Genomic DNA, 13,971 nt, shown 5'->3' on the forward strand with positions numbered 1-13,971 from the left:
ATGATACAGTGATGTATTTCTAACCTGCACTGTATGTGGCATCTTGCAATACCTTATTCACTTGAATAACACTGAAGCTATTGCTGTATACATGCAAATTATTATTATTATTGCCCATATGAATAATAATTTGTATGAGAAGGCCCAGTGATGCCAGATGATTAATTCCCATTGACTTAAATGAAAGGTGAGGTGCTCAGCAACTCACAGGATCAGGCCCTAAGCACCTTGTCATTACTGAAAACACCTACTGCATTTTTTTGTGATTAATGTACTTTTATTACACCCATTTTTCATAAATCTTTATATTTACCTTTTATTTGCTTTGTGTGTGTGTCTAATGTATGAGTCCAGTACTTAAAACCTTTATGATGTCAATCATCCCAATGAAATATTAAACTACTTTATCTACTTTAATATAACAACAATAATAATAACTAATAATAATATAACAACATAGAATTATTCTTAGATTTAATTTATGTTTGAAAAGTATTTTAAGAGTCTCTGAAGTAAGGAATTAAAAGAGAAAAGTGTTATTACTATTATTTTTTACTAACTACATAAGGATTTCAGTGTATTCCTGATTTGTAAAACAATCTGTATTCCAACAATAGGAGTGTTTAACTTTTGTTGGTTACTTGGATTTTCATAATTAAATTCCCATGAGAGGTGTGAAATTCTTGCTTTTTTTCAAAGTTTCAATTTGATTCTGGAAATCTCCCCACTGCCACCACCAAAAGTAAATACAAAACACTGGTGTTGGAGTTTGTGCTCCTGACTTGGTTTAATTTTAATAAAAGCTTACATTTAACAAATATGTCATTACAAATGTCTTTCTCCTCTGCAGTCCTAAAAGAGGCAGAGTATGAACAGAATGTATCTGATCTACAATCTCCTTGAAGAGTGCTGTGAATTGAATAAACAATAGCATAAAAATACAGAATCCACAATTTAATAGTTCACCTATATAGTTTATATGCATAAATAGTACCTGTTTAAAAGACACATTTTAAATAATGTTTTAAAATCCAAAAAAGCATTATTTTAAGTTGGTCATACTATTTGAGTTGTGTTATTGTTGTCACTCAAATTAATGTCCGTAGGAGAATGTGGATGATTATCTGAAGTTTAGAATCTTTTGATAATTAAAAAAAGTATTTGCTGTCCTCTGTTGGTCAGACTGGTTGTCACATGTAAAATTAACTTTTTAAAGGTCTGACTTAAGCTGAGAAAAACAAGGAGAATGAGTTTAAAAACTGCTATCCAGTGCTCTTTCACCATTGTGATTGGGTAGTACATGGCATTTCAGAACATAATATAGTTTTAGTTTTACTGAAACAGTCAGAGATGCTAAAAGATAAATTAAAGAAAGGGATATATTAGCAACATGATTCCCATTAACATCAATGTACTTTGCCCTTAGAGATGCACATATTACTCTGATTCTTCACTTTCTTATGTGCCATTTACACCAGCTTGATGGGACAAATGGGCCAAGAGAAGCCTGATCAGTCCCTTGATTCTCTAATTTCCCTGATGTAGGGAAAATACCCAGCAGCTGCAAAGTTAATTCCCATGGGCAGGTGTTCCAGGACAGGAAGCACTCTAGGGCCATGTCAAAGATATGTGGCTGTGGTATTTCTAGGTCATGGCTAATTCTGCTGCTTGAGCAATTCATAGGAGTCTGTGATGGTGTGCCCACCCCCCACAAAACCTGAAAGAGTAAATTAGGAAATTAGGGGTTTCCTAGGGCCTAATTGCACATTAAGTTCCTCTGGAGGGAGGAGTTGGGTGTGATCTATAAAGAAAGGAAGTTGGCAGACTAAGAGAGGAAATGGGCATTTGCACCACTCTCCTTCCCCCCATCCCCCATACAAGAGGGAAGAGTGGGAAGCTACAAAGAGAAAGCCAGGAAGGAGTGGTAATGGCTGGGACAGTAAAAGCCTGGAGCTCTGGGGTTGAGGGTCCCTAGACTGGAAGCTAGAAGATGGGCCCAGGTTCCCTTTTCAGCCACAGGCAGTGGAGAGGTGACTGCCTAGGATAGTTTGCCTCAAAGGACTGGCAACATCCTGAACGGAGGGAGAACTTTCATGTGACTTTAATGTGACGTGGCCTGAGGGCTAAGCTATCAAGAGGAAAGCACTGCAGGCCCAAGAGGATAAAAGGGCGTGGAGTGAATGAGTGGAATGATGGACTGAGTAACTGCAGGAAAGGGTGTCCAAGTAGATGTCTAAGCTAATTCCCCATATGAGCCATAAGCAGGTGCTGTCCACTGCGGAGTGCTCCCTGTCACAGAGCCATTACTCCTAAGGCATATTATTGGACAGCATGTTGCGTTCTGTTGCCTATTTTGAAAACTGAACCATCACAAGCCCTCAGAAAAGGGAGACACATTGCCCTCCATTAGGTCCCTGCAGTAGCCACCGTACCGCCACAGAAATAATCCTACCTACTCCCCTCCCCCACTGTCTTCACCGAGGGCTGTCTATGTACTTCCAAGGGCAGAAGTTAGTAGTTCTCAAACTTTTGTATTGGTGACCGCTTTCAAACAAGCCTCTGAGTGCAATCAGCCTTCTAAATTAAAAACACCTTTTTTTATATTTAACACAATTATAAATGCTGGAGGTGAAATGGAGTTTAAGTGTGGAGACTGATAGTTCTTGATGTCCCTGTAGTAACCTCATAACCTTGTGAGATCCCCAGTTTGAGCACCCTGGCCTAATGGGAGTAGTGCTTCAAAACCTGTTTTCACACTTCTTAGAAAATCTAGGTTAGTTCTTAATGAATGTTTTAAATTTTATTTTTACTTTTATTAAGCTGACTTCCTGTTGCACATATGTACATAGTAGCAAGAGATCAGTAAGAAATGAAGGGTGCTGGTTGGCTGCCTGAATTCTCTTCCAAAGGAAAAATCACAGCTCCACAAATCCTTCATAAATTACATAACAGCTAGAAAAGTCCTGACGGGTGTGAGCAATACGTTTATGAGCATATTCATATAAGCGTATCCTGGCTAACAAACCCCTTGTACACATTTTTTCACAGCCTCCTTCTTCATGCTCTCTGAAAGTTATTTCTACTCTTAGAGGAGTCTACAAAGAGGCTAGTCATGGGGCTGGGCACAGCCAATGCATATTCCTGCTTGCGGGAATATTTTGCCAGTTTAAAGCAACTTTATTTATATACATTATTGCCTAATATCTGGGTTATATTGCACAGAGATTAGTATCCTGCTGTTTCAACTGAACTCTGCATGTTCTATATTTAATGCTAATTAAATTCAGTGTTGTTAAAATGATCTGCTCTGTCTGGTAAATATATGACTAGAAAGCATATTCTGGACTGGAAATCCAGAAAAGGGTACATAGTAGCCAAATAAAATATAAGGAAAGGAATATGCGGTTTAAACACTTACCATATTGGCAGAAGCATGGATCAGATAATTCCTCCCACAGCAGGTCTACAATTCATGACAATCACTGACAATAATCTGGTAGAAAGCCTTAATACTATGATGATCCATCAAACATTTTCTTCTATGAATTCTTTTATTTTCTTTAAGAGAACAAAATTTTGCTTTAAAGCGTGAACTATTCTTGGTCTTTTGGATGGTGCCCCCATCATGCCCCCATGCTTTATGAAGATTGGGTTATGACTATGAATATGCATAACTCAACAACTTTTTAGACAAAATACCTCATGCAACATATTAGTTTTGAAATTAAAATCTACTGAATGTGTATATCCTATTTTTGTACATGTATCATTCTTGTATGTGAAGTTAGAAATATGAAGTGTGGATCCGTTTATTATTCTAAATGTGCTAATGAGGGCCATTAATGATGCTCTGGCCATAAATGGTTCGGTGATCAAGTCAATGATATGTGAATGGTTCTATTTTCCCTCTAAGCCTGGATTGTGGTTGGTCATGCCAGGACATGTAGCCAGGCCACGTGATGCTGGAACCCATTTCGTATCTTGTACTTTTCCACTCGAAATGAGAAAAGTTTGAGCTGAACACAAGGAATTCCTACCTTGGTCATAAAGGATGTAAAGGTGGGGGAGGGGAAGAACCAAACAATAGGGGCAGTCACCAGATGCCAGGAGACTCCCGCCCACTTAGTATACTTAGTTTCTTAGTAAATTTGGTCTATTTTTGTTTATTTTAAATTAGTAATAGTAGTAGACTGTTTACTTTGATCTGATTATTTTCACTTGCAACCACTTAACGGTTCACAGTCCTGCTGGAAAGGCATAACAAGTGGGGTTTCACAGGGGTCTGTTTTTGCACTGGTTCTGTTCAATATCTTCAGCAACGATTTAGATATTGGCACGAAGAGCACACTTATTAAGTTTGAAGATGATACGAAGCTGAGAGGGGTTGCAAGTGCTTTGGAGGATAGGGTCATAATTCAAAATGATCTGGACAAACTGGAGAAATGGTCTGAGGATGAAGTTTAATAAGGAAAATGCAAAGTACTCCACTTAGGAAGGAACAATCAGTCTCACACATACAGAATGGAAAGTGACTGTCTAGGAAGGAGTACTGAAGCAAGGGATCTAGGGGTCATAGTTGACCTCAAGCTAAATATGAGTCAACAGTGTGACGCTGTTGCAAAAAAAGCAAACATAATTCTGGGATGAATTAACAGGTGTGTTATAAGCAAGACACAAGAAGTCATTCTTCCAATCAGCTCTGTGCTGATTAGGTCTCAGTTGGAGTATTGTGTCCAGTTCTGGGCACTACATTTCAAGAAAGATGTGGAGAAATTGGAGAAGGTCCAGAGAAAAGCAACAAGAATGATTAAAGATCTAGAGAACATGACCTATGAAAGAAGATTGAAATAATTGGGCTTGTTTAGTTTGGAAAGGAGAAGACTGAGGGGGGTCATGATAGCGGTTTTCAGGTCTCTGAAGAGGTATCATAAGGAGGAGGGAGAAAAATTGTTCTCCTTAGCCTTTGAGGAGAGGACAAGAAGCAATGGGCTTAAACTGCAGCAAGGGAGGTTTAGGTTGGACATTAGGTAAAACTTCCTAACTGTTAGGGTGGTGAAATACTAGAATAAGTTTCCTAGGGAGGTTGTGGAATCTCCATCTCTAGAGATACTTAAGAGCAGGTCAGACAGACATCTATCGGGGATGGTCTACACAGTACTGGGTCCTGCCATGAGGGCAGGGGAAGGACTCAATGACCAGTTGAGGTCCCTTCCAGTTCTAGTGTTCTATGATTCTATGAAATCCTACTTTTTGTACTTAATAGAACACTTATTATCAAGCCTAGTGTAAATAATTGTTACTTGGGTGGGAGTAACCACTGTATATATCTCTATTTCATTGATAAAGGAAACTGACCTTATGGGCTTTCTCCATGTAAAACTTTTACATAAGGTAAGATGGATTTATTTGGGGGGTTGGTCTCCTTTTGGGGGTTGGTTTCTTGGGTGCTGCAAATAGCCCTATAAGGGCATGTCTACACAAGAGGGCAAAAGTTGAATTAAGCTACAGAACTTGAGCTACATTAATTGCGTAGCTTAAGTCGAAATAGTTTTAATTAGGTTTTTGGCACTGTCTACACAGCAGGAAGTCAAAGGAAGAATATTCTTCCTTCGACTTCCCTTACTCCTCATAAAATGAGGGATACAGGAGTTGGAGTAAGAAGTCCTCAGCTCGCCATTATTTTGAAATAATGGCTTGCAGTGTAGACACACTCTTTGTTATTTCAGAATAACATCAGTTATCAGCTCTCCCAGAACTGAGGTGGTTCAACATCTATATTGCTCAGCGAGGGGGTGGTAACCTCATCTCTGTGCCTTGACTAGGGGAGATCAGAGCTTCTGACCCAGCAGAAAAGGGTGTGGTGGGGAACCCCAGAGGGCAAGAAGGCAGGCATAAAGAAACTAGTAACATGTACAAAAGACAGATCTATCTATCTATCTATCTATCTATCTATCTATCTATCTATCTATCTATCTATCTATCTATCATTATAAATATATATATATACAAATATATCAAATAGAGAAATTAATGACATGCAAAAATAAAACAATTATCCTACTCATTCTGCATAATTGTAATGCATAATTATAATGTAAAATTGAAAGTGTAATGCATGATAATGGAATTCTCCTTTAATGAGAAAATGTATGGAAGAGAACTATCAGCAGGAGCTATCGTCTGCAGCCATTAAGCTCCCCTTCTTTTTCCTCCCCATCTCACAGGGCCAGTAGAGATGCAGTGCAGAAGAAAAAACTGCAGTCCCTCCATGTGCTCCACACAGTGCAATCTATCCACGTGGTTGTGGGCATACTGCTACATTGGCTACCAGCATCCTTTCCAACTTTTTGGAGGCTTGCACAATGCAATATAATATAGCATATGAAAAAAGAAACTATTTGAATATTATACTGAAGTGCTGTTAAAAATCTGCTGCTTTAATAAAGGGCTCTTCTAATGAAATCAATGACAAAACTGTTAAGTGATTTAAATGGAAGTAGGATTGAGTCCTTTTGTCTTAGGAAATTTTAAGTATTTCTTTTGCTAAGGACCAAAAATATCAGGCAAATAAAACCAGAAATAAAGTTTTATAGCAGTAGACCTTCCCTGATAGAATGTGAAGAAACAGTGATTTGGGTGTGATATAAAAAAGGCAGCGTGATAAATTTTAAAGAGTTCAGTCTGACATGATGTAAATTAATTCTGCATGTTACTGTAGTAAGTCTGCCGTTATATTTTTTTAAATTATATCCACATGTCTTAACTACAGTTTTAATTCTTTAGTTTATATTCCACAATAGCTACATTTCTGCTATGATTTTAGAAGATCATTTTTCAATACAAAATCAATATATAATTTTAAGTGCACAGCTATGGAACCTGCCCTTGCAGCTTTACTCAGGCAAAATATCCAATGTCTTCAATGGGCATTTAGTCTGTGTAAGGCTTTCAGAATTTGGCTCTGATTTTTTAAATTTGAGTTCATGTAGGTTTCAAATCATCTTTATGATGGATAGTGGAGCTATAGGATTTCATGTACCCTTGTTACAGTCTTGCTTTTTTTATGCAGTTCTTTCAGGAGAAAAATCCATATATTTAAACAAGCACTGTATCATATCATGCAATGTACTTTAGATTTCTTACTGAGGCGATAGTGAATGAAAAACATTAGCGAATTAAAATATATAGCTTGGATTTATGTATCTCATTATTTGACGGTTAATCTTTGAAAGTAGTTGTGCACATTAAGCTCAAAAGGGCTAATTGTCAGAATGTCTCACAACTAACTTTGAAAATATTTTTAAAAGATAATCCACTCTAGAATATTTCTATGTTGCAATCCTGCATTACTTTTACACCAAAACTGCTGCTGCTATCAGACACAGTGAGAGTAAGATATTTGTATACATTCAACATAGCTAGTCCTTTACTGATATTTCTGTTATGAGGTCAGTCTAAATGTTTCATATGGGAATCATTTACATTGTATTTCAGGTGCAGAAAAGTACACCAGTAATGTGGCAACCATGCAATATGATTTTTGCTTTGTTTACATTTTAGAAAGATAATTCCACTATTTATATAAGGATTACATACACATTTAAACTGGTTTATGAAAGATTTGAGTAATGACACCACACATTTTGGCCTTGTGAAAGTTTACTCTTGATAAAAAAAGTTCTTTAAAAAAATTAAATAGTTTTATATCATTATCTGCATTCAGGTAAGCTATCAGGAGGACTATTAGCTCTCATTTGACTAAGTAGAAGTTAGCTTGAGTGTAAAAGGATAACTTTCAGGAACCCGATTTTGATAGGTTAGAGCACAGAAGTCTCCCCTGGTGTGTTGATCATGCCATTAACATCCGCCTTCCTGCTCTCTGGGCCTCTGGCTGGGCCAGAAGCTTTGGTCTTCCCCATCCAAGGAACAGGGTAGGGGTTACTGCCCTCCTGTAGGACAACACAGATGCTGAAAGGGACTTCTGTGATCTAAGCTGTCACACCTGTATTTGACACAACTTAGATTACATATCAACAACCTACTTTGGTTTGATTATCTGTATGAGACAGTAAAAGTATCACTGCAAAAAGTCAAATGTGAAATTAATAAATATCAGGGTGCATTATTATTTTTGGTCTACTAAACATATTTACCAACTAAGTTAAAAACAAATTTAACAATCTCTAATATGACTTGGGGGGAAAGAAATGTAATGACCTGAAAAAATTGTAAAGTTGTATATACAGGCAACAACATTGTAGACATACCTGAGAACAAACAAGTAAAACTGATCAAAATGAAAAGTGAAACTGACCAGATTAGTTTTACTTGTCTAGGGTGGGTAAAATGCAAATGCAAACAAATAAATAATAAATTGTGAACTGCAGCTTACCACTTCTTAAATTTGTTGTGTCACAATTACGTACACTTTAATTGCTTTGTATCTTGACGACGCAGTTTTAAACAAAATAGTTTTTAATATTTTGCAGTATTAAATAAAGCATTATATAAATCTCCTTACCAATAATAGTTCTGTTTAGTGACACAGATAAATTCATCTCACATGTTCTTTAAAAACAGAGTAAATATCAGTATTGCTGATATTTATAGGTGCTTCTTTTAGTATGATCATTAGCCAACAAATTTGATACACAACTTGTGAGAATTGCTACACATCCACACATAAGTGTACTGGAGTGTGAGAGGGGCGTGTGTGTGTGTGTGTGTGTGTGTGTGTGTGTGTGTGTGTGTGTGTGTGTGTGTGGTTTTCGTGGTGTTTATGTGCTTTGGATGGACCAACAATCTTCATGCTTCATTAGTCTATAAAGTGTTACCAAACCATTTGTTGTTTTTTTCTCATCTACAGTTCATAAACTTTGAGACCAATCTCATATCCCTGTTGGTGGCATCAAAAGTCCCATTCCATTCTTTATTAATTTACAAGGCAAACAAGATCAGATCCCTGGGATAATAGTCTAGAAAGAGATTGAACATTTAACTTTGCAGAAACTTGAAATCAATAAGGATCCACTAGTGTTTATGTAGAGCCAAATAAGTCTAAGAGGTCAGAGGAGTAACCCTGTGTTAGCCTATAGATATCAATGAGAATTTTAATACTGATTCCAGGAGAAGAATGCTCAAGCCCATTGAGTGCTAGTTCGTGGTGTTCTTTGTGCTCTCAACTTCTTGATACTTGTGATGTTAAATATGTTGCTTTCCTTCAGACAGAGGATGCATTTATAGAACATGCATTTATAGGCCCGAAATACGACACAGCTTGTTTTTTCTCATGGCATTTCAGTTCCTGGCTGTTGGGAATACAAGGACAAACAAGAAGGGAAAGACAACTCCCACGTGCTGTTACAACCTGCACTCAGCCTGGCGTGGGAGAGTTACCTCTCCTTATTTCCAGACCGAGTGAGAGTAGCAAGAAATTGGGGTGAAGGAAGCATTAGAATTAATTAGGAAGAGAGAAAAAACACGTAGGGAGAGAGATGTAGCAGGGCAGACTAGTACCTATAGACCTGAGCGGAACCAGAGTCAGAAGGAAAGTGACAAGAGACCAGCGCTATAGAGGCGAGAGACAGACACGAGAGGCTCTGCAGGAACAAGGACGGCAGGATCCCTTTCACGCGGGACCCCAATAGGAGCATGCACAAGTGTCTGCAAAACGCCCATGGCAAGCTGGGATTCGGACTGATCGAGCAGGTCTTCGTGTTCCGAAGGTAGGTACTTGAGCTTAGAGTCTCCTAAAAAGGTTCCCAGCAACTCCTTGCCAGAGGCCATTCGCCCGTATGATACAAGGCACGGACGGGGTTCGAACCCGTGATCTTCGGTTTACGAGACCGACGCCTTACCACTTGGCCACCGCGCCTGCGTTAAAATTCTCCGCCTGTCAGCCATGTATGCTGGCAGCACTCCCAGCCGTGGGCGTGCTCAAGATTTCGCCGAGCGCGTCTAGCAACGCCAGCCCCGCCCACTGCCAGTTGTCCGAGGACGCGCATTGGCTGGATCTCCCCGAGCGGGCGGTCGCTCGTGGCACGCGCGGGTTTCGTTGCCTCCCGAGCGCCGCGGATGCTGGCTGGGAGCGGCGCTTTGCCGCAGTCCCCTCAGAGCCCGGGGCGTGCGGCGGGACAGGCGCGTGCTCAGCGCGGCCGGGGTAGCCCGTTCCGACCCGGAGCTGCTAGATGGCTCAGCGGGCAGGTGTGAAACCCCGCCCCCTCCTGTGGCGGGGCGGGGCGCGCCTCGTGCCAAGGGACGGGCGGGCGCACGCGGGGACAAACGCTTGGCTGGTGGGCGAGGGCAGCTTGGAGGCGCCTTCCGCGCCGCCCTTAGGGAGTGAGGGGCCCTCCGCCCCCACCCTGCCTCTTCCCGCCCCGCTCTGCTCTTGCCCTTCCTCCGCTCCCCCGGCTCCCCGCCCCTGCCCCGGTGCCCCCCTTTCCCGAAACCCACTCCTGGCACCAGCTCTCTGCCCCCGCGGGGGAGTGGAGCGCCCCAGGCCTAGCCCGCTGTGCTCCCCGGAGCCTGGCTCTCAGCCACATCGTTTGGGGAACCGGAGCGGGGCTGGGACCAAGCCGCTCAGCTCCCCCATGGTGTCAGGAAGCCTAGTGACCCGGCTGAGAGACAGCAGAGCAGGCTGGGTTGTTCCATTCCCCTGGGGATACTGGTGCGTGCGGGGCTAGGCCCCCTCCTGCTGGCACCGGCCCTGGTAACCCCCCATGGATGGTCCTGCAGAGCCCCCCAAAGTGTGGGGTGTGGGGCAGCTGTCCCAAACCCTCCTATGGACAGGATGGTTGCTCATGTTGCACAAGGGAGATGGCTGTGCCAGTGTAGGCCTGGGGAAGAAGAGGGAGACAGAATTTGGAGTTAAAGGGGTCTATGTTGAGGGGTTAGAATTGGGGTGGTGATGTTGAGATGCTTCCTCCTCAGTCTGCCTGGCTCAAAAGGCTGTCAGGTTTCAGTAGGGGAGGTAGGGCCTTCCTGAGTAGCTGCGGTCACAAGCATTCTGCATGGTAACTTTTATTGAATATGTGACTGTGATGTTAAATGTTCGCCAGTAGATGTCACTCTTTATAATAGCACATACAAATACATAGCACAAATCCATCTCTTTACACTGACTGATCAAGATGCTAAAGGAGCTGCAGTCAAGGGTGGTCATAGTGGAGAAACTAATGAATTCTTTGCATTGGTCTTCACAGCTGAGCATGTGAGAGAGATACCCAAACTTGAGCCATTCTTTTTAGGCAACTAATCTGTCCGATTGACTGTTGTTACAGGAGGTCTTGGAACAAAGTGATAAAATAAATTCACTTTTGTACCAAATGACTAGAACATAGCTAATGTGATGCTAATTTTAAAAGAGGTCTCCGGAGGTAATCTCAGCAATTACAGGTTGGTAAGCCTGACTTTAGTACTGGGCAAACAAGAACAGAATTGTCAGACACATAGATGAACATGATTTGTTGAGGAAGAGTTAAGGAGGTTTTTGTAAATGAAAATCATGTCTCACCAATCTACTAGATTTTTTTGAGGGAGTCAATAAGCATGTGGCTGTGATGGATCCTGTGGATATAGTGTATCTGCTATAATATAGATTTTCAGAAAGCCTTTGAGAAGAGTCTTCACCAAAGGCTCTTAAGCAAACTAAGCTGTTATGGAGTAATAGAGAAGGGCCTATCATGGATCAATAGCTGACTAAAAGATAGGAAACAAAGGATAGGTAAAAATGGTCAGTTTTCAGAATGGAGACAGCAAATTGTGCAGTCCCCTAGTGATCTGTACAGGGAACAATACTATTCGACATATTCATAAATGATCTGAAAGAAGAGGTAAATCATGAGATGGCAAAATTTGCAAATGGTACAAAAACACTCAGTGTTGTAAGTCCAAAGCAGACTGTGAAGAGCTTCAAAAGGATCTCACAAAACTGGGTGATCAGGTGACAAAATGGCAGATGAAATTCAGTATTGATTAAAAGTAAAGTAATGTACATTAGAAAATGTAACTATACATATACAATAATGGGCACTAAATTAGTTGTTAACACTTAAAGAAATCTTGGAGTCATTATGATAGTTCTCCGAAAACATACACGTGTTAAATATATACAAATGTCCAGAGGCAGTCAAAGTGAATACAGTTTTGGGAATCATTAAGAAAGTGATAGAAAATATCATGTAACTTCTATATAAATCAATGTTTAGCCTACATCTTGAATCTTGTATGCAGATATGTTTGCCCTATCTCAAAAAGATGTATTGGAATTGGAAAAGGTTCAGAAATGGCAACAATAATTATTAGGGATAGAATCCATATGAGGGGAGATTAATAGGAGTGGGGTTTTTCATCTAAAAAAAGAGATGACTTGGAGGGATATGAAAGAAGTCTATATAATCATGACAGATGTGGAGAAAGTGAATAAAGTGATATTTACTCATAACTCAATAATTAGTGGTCACCAAATTAAATTAATAGATACCAGGTTTAAAACAAACAAAAGGAAGCATTTTTTCACACAACACTCAGTCAACCTGTGGAACTTTTTGCCAGAGGATGTGAAGATTTCCAAAGGACTAGATAAGTTCATGGAGGATAGATTAATCAATAGCTATTAGCCAGGATGGACAGGGATGGTGTTATTAGCCTTTGTTTGCCAGAAGCTGGGTATGGGTGACATAGGATTGATCACTTGATGATTATCTGTTCTATTAATTCCTTATAGGACATCTCACATTGGCCACTGTTGGAAGACTGGATCCTGGACTAGAAGGACCTTTGGGCTGACCCAGAATAGCTGTTCTTATGTATCCATCGAGTCAGTTTGTATCATCTTGTTACTTTTGTACCATATTGTGAACCTGGAAATGGGGAGGGAGGTAGGGGGCTGAGAAGTTTGTAGGGGGAGGGGGCTGAGAACCTTGGAGAGGGAAGGAGCTGGGGTTGAGAGTGGCATATGACTCGGGTGCTTCTTCTGCCTCGTGTCCAGGAGCCTCGGTGACCTCGGAGGTGGAGGGGTCCTGGTGTTATGCTTATAAGAGGCACAAGGGATCTTTTTCAGGGGAGAAGGCAATATGTCGTGTTTATTAAGAAGACAGCAGAGAAGCAGTTAGCATATGCTTTATAAAGACAAACACTCACACACACACAGTCTTACAGATATTGCATAGTTACCAATCCGTCATGGTTCAAGACAGTCTTATTGGCCAGGCAAGGCTGACTGAGTGAGGAGTTGGGGTCTTTTGATCGTGATTTGATGCTCCTCCAACTCTTGGCTTGCAGAACTGAACTCAGAGTCCCATGGCAAGAGCTTCCCTTCTTATCCATATCAGTTCCATTGGAGTCTATGGGTTTGCAGTGTCATGCAGTCATCCACCCTTAGGAAGTGTTAATTTGTGTTCCTTTGATGGTGATTGTTTTTCACTCTTGGTGGGGTCTTTGCCTGTCTCCAGGGTTTGTCAATGCTGCCAATCTAATTCAGCCTCAAGACACAATGGCTGTGTCTACACTGGCATGAATTTCCGGAACTGCTTAAAATGGAATACTATTCCGTTTTCAGTTTTTCCGGAAAAGGAGCGTCTACATTGGCAAGCTGCTTTTCCGGAAAAGCCCTTTTTCCGGAAAAGCGTCTGTGGCCAATGTAGACGCGCTTTTCCGGAAAAGAGCCCCGATCGCCATTTTTGCGATCGGAGCTTTTTTCCGGAAAAGACTACTGGGCTGTCTACACTGGCCCTTTTCCAGAACAGTGTTTCGGAATAAGGACTTATGCCCGAGCGTGAGCAGAATAGTTTTTCCGGAATAGTGGCTGATTTTGTACAGTAGAGCATCGTTGCTTTTCCGGAAATTCAAGGGCCAGTGTAGACAGCTCGCAGCTTATTCCGTAAAGCGGCTAATTTTCTGGAATAAGTGGCCCAGTGTAGACACAGCCAATGGATGTTTCAAAGTTTCCACTTCTTCTTGATCACCTGGTCA

The 13,971-nt window shown here is 40.9% G+C and overlaps 1 long non-coding RNA gene and 1 other non-coding gene across 2 annotated transcripts in view; one reads left to right on the plus strand and one right to left on the minus strand.

The window, feature by feature from the left end:
- Window positions 1–9,802: 9,802 nt before the first annotated feature.
- On the minus strand, window positions 9,803–9,874 carry TRNAT-CGU (transfer RNA threonine (anticodon CGU)). The gene has a single exon. It is a non-coding gene; the product is annotated as a tRNA-Thr (tRNA).
- Window positions 9,875–10,038: 164 nt separating this feature from the next.
- The window catches only part of LOC142818589 (uncharacterized), a 66,733-nt gene continuing 62,800 nt past the window's right edge, over window positions 10,039–13,971 (plus strand). The window contains exons 1-2 of the long non-coding RNA XR_012896131.2: window positions 10,039–10,203; window positions 12,725–12,817. This is a non-coding gene — a long non-coding RNA (uncharacterized LOC142818589). The remainder of the gene's footprint in view (window positions 10,204–12,724; window positions 12,818–13,971) is intronic.

Source organism: Pelodiscus sinensis, chromosome 15, assembly GCF_052426305.1.
Source record: "Pelodiscus sinensis isolate ZL-2025 chromosome 15, ASM5242630v1, whole genome shotgun sequence".
Lineage (NCBI taxonomy): Eukaryota > Metazoa > Chordata > Testudines > Trionychidae > Pelodiscus > Pelodiscus sinensis.